Below are 15,766 nucleotides of genomic sequence, written 5' to 3' on the forward strand. Positions count from 1 at the left end.
AGATGCCTAAAAGAAAATACTTATTTTTGTTCATTTTGTGGAGATATTTAGTATTTACTATAAGTAGTAATAAGAACCATTTAACAACTTAAGTAAATGTACAATATCTTTATTGTGCAAAAGAGTTAAAAACAGCTGCACACAGCAGCTTCTCTGGCTCAAAAACAGAGCTGAATGTGTTTTTCTCATCCAAATTTTGCGCTGCATCCCTGAGTGTCGGTTCAGTAAATATCACCGTCATTCACCCTGCCAGTATCAGTGGCTTTCAGTGTTCTGTCTGGCTTCCAACTGGCCGCAGGACCATGCTGCGGAGGGATACAGCTGACCAATGAATGTGCACTGCAGGTGGGGCTAGAGGATGCTATGTTAAAGGCTAAATCATGACTAAAGGCTATGAATACACCAGGAGTTCCTTCCACTCTCTCAGAAACATTAACTCAGACTGCAAGTGACCACAAAGCAGCAGATGAGTGATTACTGAAAGAAGCAGCTCAGCTATTCAGGTAAGCAGCTCTGTTAGCGTGTTCTTCACACCAAAAATGTTACATCTGTCCTTAAGGATTCTGCCATGGGTTGTTAGTGTTAGTGTTGCTGATACGTTCTGTCTACTGGCGTGCATGCATACATCAGAAATTGCTTCTTGGTGTCACAGGTATCAGTATCTCCATCACTGACACCAATACAGTGTTTAAGTGCCAGTATCGTCGCCAATACCAATACAGTATCGGTGTCAGTGCAACACTAATTATATTAGATTAAATCTGTGTGTGTTTCCAGTAACAACTCACCAGGCAGTACAGTGTAGCAGGATACGATTATGCGTCCCATTTCCGAACCCAGAGCTTACTGTACCCTGGATGAGTACCTGTGTCCATTTCCCATTGAATAGCAGAACTGTCAAAGTTGATGGGTTCTCTTTAGTTTGTGTTATCATATGATGTCTTACACAAATCTAATGCTGATATTGAGGAGCTTTATGTCCGGATCTACATTTTACTTGCTGTGTGGTTTTGTGTGAGAGAGTAAGAGACAGCAATTCTGGCCAACTAGTGTTTTTGTTTTGTGGTGGTCATCCAACTCCAGTAACTCCAGATGATTCTGTGATGATTGCATTGGATCAATTAGGGGTTTGCACTTTTGGCTCATCAACCCTGGCAAGAAGGGTAATCAAATTCAGCATGGGCACCAAGGTACGGTACAAGCAATGGAAATGATCAAATGCATTAGTAAGGATCTGCAACTACACTGTACCAAACCTTACTGCCCAGTAGAAAATCATCATTAGTGTGCATTGTGATCTGAAACACCTACCCTGTCAGTACACCTCGTAGAAGTTAGAGAAGACAGCTCTCGTTTTCCATGCACAATTTGTATTAGTTATGCCTTCAGGTTCTGACCACAGGGCCACTGTTGGCAGGCAAACCTTTCTCAACCCAGCAGTGATACTGAGGCTTTAAAACTCCAGCAAAGCTGCCACGTCTGATACAATCATACCAGCGTGACCCACACTACCATGCCACAACCATGTCAGTGCGCTGAGGCAGTGCGGAGAAAAATATAGTATACTGTGCACAGTTACTGTAGTGGCTGTCGATGTGGGTGAGCGCCCTGTACATAAACATGACTGATTCTGACTCCACTACGAGTGATATTGATGGTATATGACTTGCTCTTGCTGTGTGCGTCAGTGCGGTGAACTGTGTTTTGAGCACATGCTTTTGTGTGTTGGTTCCTCTGAGCGCCGCTGGCTCTCACACACACACACACACACACAGACACACAGCTGGCCTCTTGCCATGCATCAGCCTAGCATATGAATGCAGCCATGCCCCAGATGCCCACCCCCCACAGGACACTTGCCCTCAGGCCACAGCAGCATGACAAATCCACTGCCCCCCTTCATACCCCACCTCCAGTCCCCCTAATCGGCCCCCGGGCTTCAAAGCTCTCTTTCTCTCCATCAACTCTTCACCTTCAGCCCACCCACCATTAATAGGCCCGAGGTCCTAACTGCTTAAAGTATGCGAATGGCCAGCATTTATGTCCTGTACAGGCTAATTTAAATGACTGAGTGAACAGAGAGGACGGTTCAACTCACACTTCAATTCTTCACTCTCTACAATAAATAATGAGTTACTAGTTTTAAGTTATTAAGCCAACTTAACTTAAAATACAGTGTTGGGTAGTAGCTGTTTTTTGGTAAAACTGCTTTTCTCTAAATCCTCCATGAGAACACTAGTTGTGAAAAGCGCCCTCCAAATAATTGTTGTAATTTACCACATGTAGTCTAGATTACGTAATCCTATTATAAAATGTACAAGTACCTGTAATTGGAGTAAAAAACTTGGACAAACAAACATTTGTTTGTTATTTTTTAAGGAATATACTTTAAAGTTTATTTATTCATTAAGAATCAACAAATAAGTCTATTAATATAATCTACACATTAGTTGTCCTGATATTACTATATTTATGTGAAGTTTGGAAGAAAGAAAGAAGCTGGACAGAAAAGCCTGTAGGTTCTCTCAAAGATGGTGGTCTACCAGGCCTTGCAGGGTTGTTAGGTTTTCCATTTTCTTCCTTTAACTAAAGATGCTCAGAAATATCTGCCTGAAAAAATGAATGACTTGCACTTTAATGGCTATTATGACCAGAAATTAAACAAGTGAAGGTGGTCTCTGACTTCTGCATGAATGTTATTTTCATAGCAAATTATTTACAGTACTTACTGAATAATAATATTATTATCCATCCATCCATCCATCCATCCATCCATCCATCCATCCATCCATCCATCCATCCATCCATCCATCCATCCATCTTCTAATCCGCTTCTCCGTCAGGGTCGCGGGGGGGTGCTGGAGCCCATCCCAGCAGTCCTCGGGCGGAAGGCAGGACACACCCCGGACAGGTCATATTATTATAATTATTTTTTTTATTTTTTATTATACAAGTCGTGAGATTAATAAGAGAATAATAAGTGTGCAGTTTTAAGGGGTTAACAGGTACTTTAATGAATGAATTGGATTTTTTTTTTTTACCTCAAGCTAAACATCGGTTTTTTTTTACGGTTATGTGGACGCTTTCACAGAGTGACCGAACCGTTTCTGACCCTAATGTGACAACGAATCAGCAGTGGAGAGCGCAGTCCACTGTTACACCAAGAATGTGTAATTTATGACTATTTAGAGAGAATAAACACAAACACAAAGACATTTAAAAAAGAAACAAAGCTATTATAAATAAATGTGCTGGTGCAATGGCCAAGTGGATGTAAGCATTGCTAACTCATTACTGCATCATCCACCACAGCACTGCGAGCTGGGTTACAGTCTGAATTGATAAATGGCCATCGCTAACTTTGTAACGGAGAGGCTAGCGTAATTTCATGCCACATTTACAGGAGACACATTCCACGCTCATTTGAAAACAAGCTCTCCGTTTCCTTTAACACCGTGGCCAGAGCGTGGGCCCGCGGAACAGAGAAACGCTTGCTCATGTGGGATGACACAAAAGACAGACAAAGGGGAAAGGCATCCAGAGACGACCCCTCAGTCAGGACTCTGAACTCTAGACATGAGCGTGTACTGAAAAACGAGCAGTCAGCAATGAATACAGGTGGGGAAAAACAAAAAAAAACAAAACATAAAAGTGGTGATTCCACCACATTAACCTTGGAATACTACAATGATTTATAATAATATTAAATAAATTATGCACTCTTTTTTTTTTACCAGGGCTATTTTCATACATAAACCAAACCATACCATAGCGAATCGTACCGTATTGCTGCATCACGTGAAGCATGTTAGTTTGTGGCTACAGTGTTGGATTGGAACACTACACAGCACAACGTTTGAGTTAAATATTGTACTATTGCTCTAAAAAACTGAAAATGAAACAATAACATTAATTAATTAAAGCAGATTCTAAGTTGCTCTATTATGTTTCTCATATTGGAGGGGGTGGGGTGGGGTGGGGGTGGGTCCAAACGTTTTTTTTATATCGAACCAAAGGATGAATTTTGTGAACTATTGAGCCAAAATGCCCAATCAAATGGAATTATGACTTCATGGGGTACTGAATCATTTCCTAAAGAATCTTAATTGAATCGACACGAGATCTGACATTTTATGGTATGCTGAATCATTTCCTAAAGAATCGCACACAAATTGACTCATTGTGGAGTCAGAGGCAAATCACCATTTCCACACTTTAAATAATAATATCTTTTTTTATAGAGCACTTTCATACCGGTGGCAGCTCAAAGTGCTTTACAGAGACGTGATAAAACTTCACAGCAATACAGGAAACTATGAGTATTAGTCTAAAATCAGATAAGACAACGATACAGATCAAATTAAAAAGATAAATACCAAAGAAAGGCAGAATTTCCATTAAATGCCAAGTTAAAGAGATATGATTTCAAATGGTTATTAAAAGTGAGCACTGAGCTTGACTGTCTAATAAAAGGCGAACAGAGTTCCACAGTTAAGAAGCAGAATAACAGAGTTTCTCCACGTTTTCTGTATTTTACAGAAGGTATTTGTAGAAGGCCAGCATCTGCAGATCTATGATCACGTGCTAGAATATAAACAGACAAACGTAATGTGATGTAAGCGTCTCCTTTAAGGTCATTTTTGGGCCTTAAAAACTAATTCCCACTGTTGAGGATAGCTGGGCACAAATGTGTCTACGTGCCCCAAAGAGGATGCGCAGGGTTGTGGCTCCTTTCACTGCAGCCTCTCCAAATGACTTCCTCTCCATCCCTGCATCAGATAAGGCATGAACAGAAACGGAAGAACCGCCTTTGATGACGGAGCTCTCAAATATTTCACCACGCGATTCCGAGCGAGTCTTCTGAAGCTGCCAGCGCTCGCTTGGAGAAGGGAGGCGAGGTCAGGGTTTAAGTCTGCGGAAATTTCATAATTACATAACGAGTCGGATTCTGAGGCCAGCACAGCCAAGTGCAACAGCATTACTTCATCTAATAGCACATTGCATGTCTACTTAATATGGTTCTGGCAAATGCACTATTTGCATATCAGTGCAGTTTTATGTGCTACATCTTATACTTTAGCCTGCATTAATCTGAAATGCTATTGTTATTCTTAGGCTAAACAGGCAACATCTAATCTTATAAATGGATTCATGCCATGATTATAGCTTTTCTTTCATTTCTTCAGTGTTTATTTTTTATAGCCTGATGCCATATATTACATTTATAGCCATATGCAGATTTGCAGTGTTTATCCCTAGACAGACCTTTAAAAAACACTATTTAAATAAACAAATAAAACCAAAATGTAAACAAAGCCATTCAGAGTGGTCTGATGTGCAATGCTTTGTTACAGAGAATCATGTACAGTGGTGGTGATAGGAACCAGATGTCTGAAGCGATCAATGCCTCTAAAAAAGCCTTACAGAACAGGTACTACTTTAAATGGAGAGGATTACGCTGCTTGATGTCTGAGACATTGTTTTATGATTAAATGTATTTATTGAGGTCATGGTGGAGAGGTACATGCCAGGTGAAAGTCCTTATTTCTTCAGATTTACCTTAAATGTTACCATTTTCAACATTACATACAAAAGCTAAGACAGTGTAGATTCCCTGGTGGATTTGGATGGTATAAAATGACTGTGTGTCGTAGACATCGCAACCTCTGGTTCCCATCACTACAAGTGTAAAGAAAGACAGCTTCACTAGAACTGAGCTCTATGTTTATAAAGACATGGTTCTGTGACGGCAAGATACAGGTAACATGTAATAAAGACTGATAAGCCTCCATCCTACATTTAGCCAAACGTTGGAGTACAATTGGCTGCAGCAGCTGATTTTGCTCTCCAGATTCTTTTAAAACACTACCATTACCTTCCTCTAGAATCCGTCATCTGCTGCCCTATAATCAGCCATTCGTTGCTCTCTTACCGCTGTGACACCTTTAGAATTAGAATTAGAATTAACAACCATTTGTCACTGTGCTTGCACAATGTGAAATTAGACCTCTGCATTTAACCCATCCGTGCAGTGAAACACCCACATACATGCACGCTAGTGAACACACACACTAGGGGGCAGTGAGCACACTTGCCCAGAGCAGCGGGCAGCCCTATCCACAGCACGCAGGGAGCAATTGGGGGTTAGGTGCCTTTGCTGTCAGTCAAGGGGATCGAACCGGCAACCTTCCAGTCACAGGGCTGGTTCCCTAACCTCCAGCCCACGACTGCCGCATTTAATCAAATGGTGTTACACTTCATGGGCAGCACCATTCGCGCCTGAAAAGAAAGATGCACAGCATGTCGTAGAACATCAACTTTCATAGCACATAGACATTCGGCTCTAGGCATCATTCCTAACAAACAGCTTATAAGACTTCTGGGCTGCTTTAATGCCGCTCTCTCTGGGAGGATAAATATTTCGGTTAAATCTAAGGAAAAGTGGGGATTCACAAGGGATGTTGATAAAAGCCATTTCATTCTCTCATTCTCTCGTTCTCTCATAAAAATTAAAGCCATGTCCACATCTGCTGCAGGGCCCAGAACTCAATTTCAGCCTGCATGCAAGCCAAATAGTTGGAAGGGGGAAAAAAAAAAAAAAAAAAAAAAAAAGTCTCTGTGTCTGTTCCTTTCATTTGCTTTAACAGGAACCCTCACGATTAAAACAGAGGATTATAATAACTCAAGTCTATGGTGATGTTTATAATGGCATTTGACATGTTTTCCTTTTCCTTAACAAACTACAGAGGTCTGTGAACATGTTGCAAGTCAGAGGTCAATGACATGACGGATTTATGTTCACGCAAAAAAGCAATACAAGCTCCAGAGTGACTCAAACTCCTGAGACAATGTCTGATTTACTAGTTAACAGAGGAACACGGACTTTAAACAATGCACAAAAATTGCTCACTCAACTTATTTTCCCTTGTGGACATTTGCTTAAACAGAAGAGCTCATCAACCTCTTTGACCTGGGTGTCACATAATAATTCAACGGTTCTCAGTGATTGTTTTTCTTTCTAAAGCAATTACAACATGGGCATAGATTTAAGAGGGGGAGGTGGACTTAAATGTTTGGAGGGGGATAAATTATCCCCCCTCAATAATTTGTACTCAATACATCCAGACTTTGCTTTTTAACCAAAGTTGTTTTGGTTGTTAAATCTGATAAAAAATTTGTGTATTCTTTTAATTAACCTTTTAGGAACTATGATTCAGACAGATTATCTGGTTTAAACCCATATTTTCCATCACATCTTTTACCTTGTGCACAGGCTCATGGGAAATGCAGTCTTTGTACAGTTCGACTGAGCCAGCTGCACTTTTCCAAATGAGTCAAGGTTACAAAATATGACTCTGATTTTTGCCCCGATTCTCAGCCTGCCTGAGTCTGTGCTGGTTGGCCCTAGTCTGCAGATTTTGAGCAGTGTGTAAAAGCATTTCAGATCAGTTGGAGTGTATCAAACCTTAGATAGTAGGTGTGTGTGTTTACATGCACTCAATAATCTTATCATAATCAGATTTCTGCAGTCATCCTATTTATTCAAATGGTCACGCAAACAACACACTCTGACTTCTTAGATCAGAGTAAGGCCTAGAAATCAGATAATAAAATTATATATATATAATAAAAATCAGATAAAGAGAGCTGGATTTTAGCTCTGTAATCAGATTACTCAGTGTATATGAACTCTGATTTCTTCTCAGTCTGCAAAGGAGCAAAAACAGACCGCGGTAACAGAAACAAGCAAGCAGCCTTGGAGCAACGCTAAAATCAACTACATCCTTGATGAAGTGAAGGGTTTAGATATTCTTCATCTTCTAGATGATGTATGTTCATATTTTCTGGTAAAGTGGTGCAATGTTTTTTTTTTTTTCGAAAAAAAAAAACAAAAAACAAAACTGTTTTACATTGTGTTTACATCACGTTTTCTTCTGTGAGTTCATTGGCTGGTTGCAAAGCAGAAATCTGGTTACTGCTTGATCATCTAAACAATTCCCCATTATCTGATTACCCAAGCGTGTGTAAACATACTGATCGGATTACTGACAGTTATTGGATTATTAAGTGCATGTAAACACACTTGGCAACTCAATCTGAACAGACTCTTCAAACAGCCAACAAAAACCATGAGAAGGAAGAAAAATACACCAAGTAAAAATGAAAAATGGCAAAAAGACACTCACATGTGTAGCAAGGCTTTTGAATGAACTGAGTTTAATGCACAAACACAAGGACCTCACTGCTGCTTCTTTACTATGTCCAGTGCAAACAGCAGCGAAAACAGCAGCAGCAACTGTGTCCTCTATTAATGGGAGAATTCGGTTTGGTTCAGTTACAACTTAAAAGATGTGTAATGTGTGATCCCAAGCTCTTTACTGTGATCAACAATATTTCAGTCACCCAAAAAATCTGCAGGAACCAGTGGCATAAAGTGAGCTACCCAGACTTCAGAAGTTGTGTAGTGTATTCACGGCTTAAGCAGGCGACCTGTAATGATGTAAGGCACAAAAAAGCTTGTTATCTACTGCAGGCTGTAGCATGGATTAAAAGACTATTGCTGTAGCTTGTTCATAAGGGCCAGCTAGCTCTCATTATAGATCTAGTTAGGCCTGGCATGAGAGGATCATTGCATTTAGATGGTGGCGATATTTTGCTCAAACTGCCATTATTTATATATTGCAGGATTCAAGGAGAAAAGGTTCAAGTTAAGTGGACGAAGCCTGCATATCAATTGTCACTTTTCAGGAGCCAGTCAAAAAAAAGGATTGGCAAAACTGAATGGGAGAGCACACAGGGCTGCACAGCACGACTGTTTTGCTCACATTTGTGAAGCAGAAAATATTCAGCGCAAAGAAAAATATTAATACAGCGGCATATGTACCATCCTCTACATTGCTACCCTTGAGGTTTGCTAAAAGATCCCTAGTAAGTACAATAACGTAGTGTCTCCTTGCTTGATGGTTGTGGTGTTCAAGGTACTTGCTAACAATGAGCAAGTTCCCATGGACCTACAAGGAACAAGCCTTTGTTACAGCCTTCTCAAACTTGGGTGGAGCTGCTGTTTATAACATGCAAGCACGGGGTGGAATCCGGCACCGTCTCCAACGCAGTACTACTGACCCACTTTTTAGCAGGCACATATAGATGTTGCTATAAGAACTCCAAATAGCATGAGGCCGATACGACATCGACGCTATTTATGTTAGCTTCTACATTCCGCAAGCCCTTTGCTGGGCATTCCCGTGTATCATCAGGGCCTTGGAGGAAACCTGATAGTCCTCATCGCTCTCCATCAGAACCCCCAGCATCCCCTCTATCGGGGGAATCAAATTGTTTTCTTTATCTGCCTATTGGAGACACACTTTCAAGTCTTTGAGAAAGCCGAGGCACTGTTTGTTGTCACATGGCCGACTGTGGGTGCGATATTGGCAGAGAAACCTGAAGCCGGAGCATGCAGTTTATACTGACACTGCAGGAGCAAAGACACCCATGAACTTTAATCCCTTGTTACAGCCAACCTTGAAGGGAGCAGAGGGCCACACTTGCAGCTGAAATACAACCAAAACAATGACTCAACAGCTGCAATTATTGAGATTTCCAGGCTTTTTAAAGACTAATAGGACCAAACCACCTCCTCTGGCTACTACTCGGTGTAGGCATGTGTTATGTCAGCTCACCCAGGGCGGTGACAGGTTGATACAGACCGGGTCTTCTGGCTGGCTGTAAAGGATTTCCGCTACTCGGTCCGGTCATCTAAGGCCTAGCAGACAGAACTCCCAGACAGCGAGCAGCCTTGGCACTTCAGACTCGTGTGCAGTATTCAACTGCTCTGCGTCTTTACAAGGTCAAAGGTGAGCAGCTGCATGCTGAAGGACACAGGTCTGCAAGTTTGTGGATAATGGTTGGAATGTGCACATCAGACCTTTATAGCACGATATATGGATTGGCCGCCGCAGAGAGAGCCTTTAAAATAGCCCCAGCAAAGCTCTTCCCTGAACCGGCTGCACTGTATGACACAATGATAAGCTTACATGTTATAAGCCTCAAAACTGTGTCACTAGCACAATGAGGGCCTTTTTCCCCCCCTTCACACTCATTTGGGGACTTCCAGATGAGATCAGCATGAGAGCATCAATTCTCAAGTCTCAAGCGTTTCCGAGATATTATATCACTGGGTTCACCAGCTATTTTTATACATTCTTCAAGCACAGCTTACAATTATGCCTTTCTTTACCAAATGTTGGGAAGTTGAAGAAAAAAAAGAAACCCTGACCACAGGTCATTGGCTATTTCTCTTAAAGGACATTCCAGAGAAGTCTACATAAAACAGGTAAGGTCAATACTAATGACTAGTAATGATTTAACCAATGACCAGTACATGCAATGACATTGCTGAACCCTTGATGCTCTCGAACTCCGCTATGAAGCTAACTGATGCCGCTTGCTGCTTGCTAAATCTGTCTCTCGCTTTCTCATCTAGAGCATTATAGCACATTTATCCATAATGTATAAGATGCAAAAAGACTGTATATGTCAGAGCTGGCAGCTGTGACTTTGGACTCGTGCTCATCTTTCATTAATGCCCTTACACTCCAAGATCTTTACAGACAACCCATAGCAGTGCACAAGAGTGCACATGAAAGCCAACACGTGCTTTTCTTCCTCATGTCCACTATGTAATTGGGTGAGCGGAGCTGGCAAAAGTACACTGCCACTTAGGAAGCTTCTACATCCTTTTATATGCCTGAGCAGTGATGTACAGACTAGAAGTCAAAGATAAGTCTCTTTATATGGGGCACCAACTATTTAACAGCCAGACTGATGAGCCATATTAAGCAATGGCAACTAATTTTTCAGGTAGCACTGTGTTTTGACTGATATTTTCAGAAGTTGACTTTAACTGTATCTCAAACATTGATTAATAAGACCACCAGAGAGTGAAAAGGCCAAGCCGTGCTGAGCAGACTCCTACTACTAAGAGGTTTCCTCCAACATCCCAAAAGGCTGAGATTCAGACAGATGAGTAAGAGCATGAAAATCCCCATTACAGTGCTCCCAAGGGCTGGCAAAATCTGCTTCACAAGCAGTCACCAGTACAGCAGAACACCTTAGCATAAGTCACGTCCCAAGGGCATGTAGGGGGAGATGTGTGCCAGTGATCAGCAGGCATTTTATTCTGTGGCGGGACCTCAAGGGAGAGGATCAGAGGCTAGTGGAGTTCAGACCCTACGAGGATACACCAACTCCCAGAGCACAGCCTAATAGCTAAAAGTGCATGCCATCATTCTAAAATAATCTCCCTCCCAGTAACATGCCCATCACACCCACCATTCCTAGCATTCTTTTATCCCCTCTGGCTCAAATAAGCATCCCAGAATTCCCATTTGGATAAGGATTCTCCATTCATAGTTTTACCGCAGACCGCGGACAGCCTTGTAATGCCCCAGAGAGCAGCACATCTGATCAGCAGCTCACATCTGCCATAGAAACAGATACTAAAACTGTTCAAGACCCTTTGAGATTTGAGTGCACTCAGTGGTTCTGGTCATACCATGGCCATTTTAAATCTCATGGCATTTCAAATATAGTGGTATATGAAGGTCTACATAGTCACATAACCGGATCTTCTATGACCCACTGCATGAAGTTCAATTCATTTAAAATCATCTACATTACTATATACATATATAGTGTATAATCTCAACATTAAAAGTTTCCTTTCACTTTTCTTTCTATTCTTAGGAGAGTCTCCCTAAATGTTTACTTTAGAGGACCAAAAAGGCCTTTGGTCTTCCTTTTAGCAGTGGCCCTAACTCTATTTAAAAACTGCAAACGCGTCTTAGTCCCACTCCTCTAAAGCATCTCCACAGTCCAGCTCGCCTTACAGGCAGGACGAACCACGCACATCAACAGAGTGATCGGATTGCAGAATGTAAGTGAATGCTTACCCCGTCCAGAAAGCAGCCCCTGAAAGTCTCTCATCCTGCCCACTTCATGGGTACACAGACAACTCCAGATCCTTTAGAAGATCCTTTCAATGTACAGTGTGTCCCGTTTTTCTCAGATTCGCTCTTTATACTCTATGCAGAACCGCCTCCACTGACTGGTGAACACAAAGTATTTGCGAGCAAAGCGCTATTCCAGCCCGAGTGGCCGCTTCCCTCTGAACTACTGCACCGGAGCACGCATTTCAGCTGAGTGCACTGGGACTGGAGCTGTTGACATTACTCCCCTCCTCCCTCTCTCTCTCCCTCTGTCTCTCGCTCTCCTCCCCTTCTGGATCCTAAGCTCAGCATATAACATGTACAGCAGTTCAAAAGTTTGGAATCACAGTTTTCAATAACATTACTGTTCCAGACACGGATATAAAATATTAATAATGTCAAAAATAAAGGCTGGCCCCAAAGGCTTGGGCCTATGATTCTAGAAAGACAACAAAATGTATTGCAAATCAAAGTTAAGTGGAAGTTCTTTCAACTTTAAAATGGTTCTTCATTTCAACCTTCCACTGGAAGGTTGTTTAAGGGACCAAAATGGTTCTTCAGTTGCATCGAAGACAGAACCCTTTTTATCAACTATATTTAAGAGGATATGATGTTGATACTGATATGATGATCTATTTCAGAAGATATGAAGTTGATGCCCTTTACATGTGTCCAGAATGAGGAGCAGAGCTGTAGATGATATCATAAAAACTAAGAAACCTAAGCTATTTTAAATGCAATATCTAGAATGCCTCATATTTGAAAAGGTGGTAATTGAACCTCATACAGATAACTTAAATTATATTAAATAGACAATTAGAGCATATCATTTATAATTTAACAAGTTTTTATTGTTCCTAAAACTTTTAATGCTGAATTAAACCTCTAAAAAGACCTTCTACCATCTAGTTTATAATATTTTAACTGTCTTGATACAAATATAGCAAAATAATTCCAAACTTCGTAATATCCAGTTTGGGACAAGAGCAGGACGAAAGGAAGTGACCCTCCACAGCTTGCGCTTCCCTCTAACCCTCCCCATAACCACCCTGCAGTGATCAGCAAGCATTCCCGAGCACAGCTCAGCAGCGGAAATGGGCTGTGGATCAGAAAACACCCAGAGGAACTCCTTTCCTGTCCAGTGTCTTCCTCACATACACATATTCCGATACGTCCACACACAGCGTCAAATCCAGAGTATCCCAAGAGCAACCAATCAGACCAGCTGCACGACCTGGACGATAGCTTACAAACTCAGGAGCTGTCGATGTAAATCAGATAGAAAGATCAAACAAAGCTCTTGTGGACGTGGCCAATTCACACCATTAGACGTCTCACATCCACCAAGACACGAGTCAGATAAAAGTACCCACAGCAGCCCCTCAAGGGCCTCAATGCAATTATCTTATCACGATAAAATGGAGGCTGTTGGAGACAGGAAGGTAGCGTCAGTAATCCAAGACTCCCTCTGTGCGTCTCTGCTCCTCGTGTAAAAATGCACCAAGTGCAAACCAAAACAGCGAGCAGCACAGACAAGAATGTGGTCTCACACCCACCAATTACAGGGCAAACCTTTGCATTGGGTTTAAAAAGGGGGAAAGCAAATGATTGATTTGTTTGACCTTCACTACAAACTACTCAGGTCATGTGGGAATCACTCTTAAGGAGAAAAGCAGCTGGGACATCTTTAGTGACTTCTGACCTTCCTGACTGTTCAAGTCCAAGAACCAAAGCAGCAGCACCCCCCCACCCCCACCTCCCTTCTCACTGCACTCCAGCTACTGTATGGATTTGTTAAATTGCATCAGCTCACCTGATTTAACTGAATGAAGTTTATTAGCCAAACTAAGCAACTGATGGTAACTATTTATACTGGGCTTCTCTGAGTAGAGGTTTGGAAATGGTACATACTGTTTATTTTGATTTATTCTAATGTTTTCTATCCAAATAAATGAGTACTGCCCTGATAAATGTCTTGACATACACTGTTGCACAGTGTATACATGTGTGTATATGTCTATTTAAGTGTTTGTGTTTTCCACTGCTTTGGTCCATCATCAGCTACTAACAAAATGGTATATATCCATTCATGCCTGTGAGCAATGTTTGCAAAGAAGGACTTTGGCCTGGTCATTTGTGACCTTTCAGGTTATGCTGAGGGCAGCTGGGTAGGCTTTGGCTCCGGTCCCTAAGGCAGATGGCAAATGCATAGTGACTTGTATTACAATAGGTCCAGATCAATAGGTAAACCAATATGACTTTGCTCTCACAGACCTGTCAATTTATTTATAATGTCTTTGCAATGATTTACTATTAATGTTGAAGTTGGACAGAATGATTCATGCAATATCCTTCGTGCAAACTGTACCCATATTTACATACACAAAAGAGACATTCAAAACAATGTTTTCACCAAATTGTACTCCATAAATCTACTCCTATAAGGATAAAGGCAACTGTGTATTTGGTGAATATAATTTAACACTTGAGCAATGACATTTCAGTATGAGACTAAAAGAAATTAGACAGTACTAGAATAGAGCTTGGATGCATTCTTCCATGTCTCTGGGGATAGATCCATTATTCCAGCTCCTAGACTCTCTCCTCTCTTGATACTTTCCTCCAAAACTTTAGTGGCTCAGCACACTGAAGGGGTTTAATGCAACCGCTTGAATTAGCACCAGTGACATGTCTAATACGGAACTGACCGTACATGAATTTAAAAGCCTGGAGCATGAAACGATGAGGGAAAGTCCATCATGTTCAATCTGTGTGGCAGTAGCTGTCCTCTCTGGTTAAGGGCGTGTTTTGTTTTGACGCAGCGTTATTATAGCATGCATTTTCCAGTGAAAGAAAATGAGAGACCAGGCACAGTCATCTTCGACACCATGCCGTCATTCAGAATGCCAGGGGGAGACCGCAGAGAAAAGCTCCTCAGACTGCACCACACCAGAGCTTCTCACAAACCTTCAAAATCACTAGCGTGAACTCATATTGCCCCGTAGATAATTACCACTTGTGCTTCATGACAGCTCCACAGTCCATGTTTACTCTTTGAGGAGGACGGAGACCAACACCAGACGAGGATCACACTCAGGAAGTGTCTGCAATTAAATTATACAAAACAGGAAGCCAATGGAGAAAAGTATGATACATTGCTAACAGTATTAGCAGCAATCTTTAAGCCTGACCTTTGTCTGTAATTTTGCCCATTTTTAGACGCAAGGCACCTCATGGATGTGGCATGTAACTCACTCGCTCACATTTAACAGGCTGAAGATTCTCTACAAAGGGGTGTGGTTATCAGTAAAATAGCTGTTGGTGATGTGCATCAATAACACTGTGTTCTTAGACAACAGTGTGTCTGCAGAGTTAAATACCACATAATCTGATCAGCGTTAGAGTTTACTTGGCAATTTGACAGTGTAAAGAAAGTGTTTGTCATTCTTTGTTATTCTAGCTACATTAGCCTCATAGCTCCAGTGCAAAATTATAAAAGCAAATTTCAGCCACCAAGTATGTCTTTCTAGATTGTCTACAATAGACGCAAGGAGAAACTGTGTGAATTATTGTTTTACTGCACCAGTAAAATGATCAGCAATCACTCCAGCACAATGACCAAGCTCACTAAGCCTTGCGGTGTGGGTCAGGGTCATGCTGGCAATGTGGTACTGGCCATATAAAATAGCTCACTTCTACAAAACATGATGAGAGTTGGGAGACTGTAGCATGGGATGGTTCATCTAACAGCCAACAATACATTTTGCCTCTCATACTAC

At 41.4% G+C, this 15,766-nt stretch overlaps 1 protein-coding gene across 4 annotated transcripts in view; it reads right to left on the reverse strand.

Annotated features, from left to right (window-relative positions):
- The window catches only part of daam2 (dishevelled associated activator of morphogenesis 2), a 139,712-nt gene that overhangs the window by 95,120 nt on the left and 28,826 nt on the right, over positions 1–15,766 (reverse strand). The window contains exon 1 of one of the 4 annotated variants that reach the window (XM_037542208.1): positions 11,952–12,186. The exons of the other annotated variants lie outside the window; for them this stretch is intronic. The gene's annotated coding sequence lies outside the window, so the exon portion shown is untranslated. Of the gene's footprint in view, positions 1–11,951; positions 12,187–15,766 lie in introns of those variants that run through there. 4 annotated transcript variants of the gene reach the window in all.

The sequence above is a fragment of the Pygocentrus nattereri genome, chromosome 10 (assembly GCF_015220715.1).
Source record: "Pygocentrus nattereri isolate fPygNat1 chromosome 10, fPygNat1.pri, whole genome shotgun sequence".
NCBI lineage: Eukaryota > Metazoa > Chordata > Actinopteri > Characiformes > Serrasalmidae > Pygocentrus > Pygocentrus nattereri.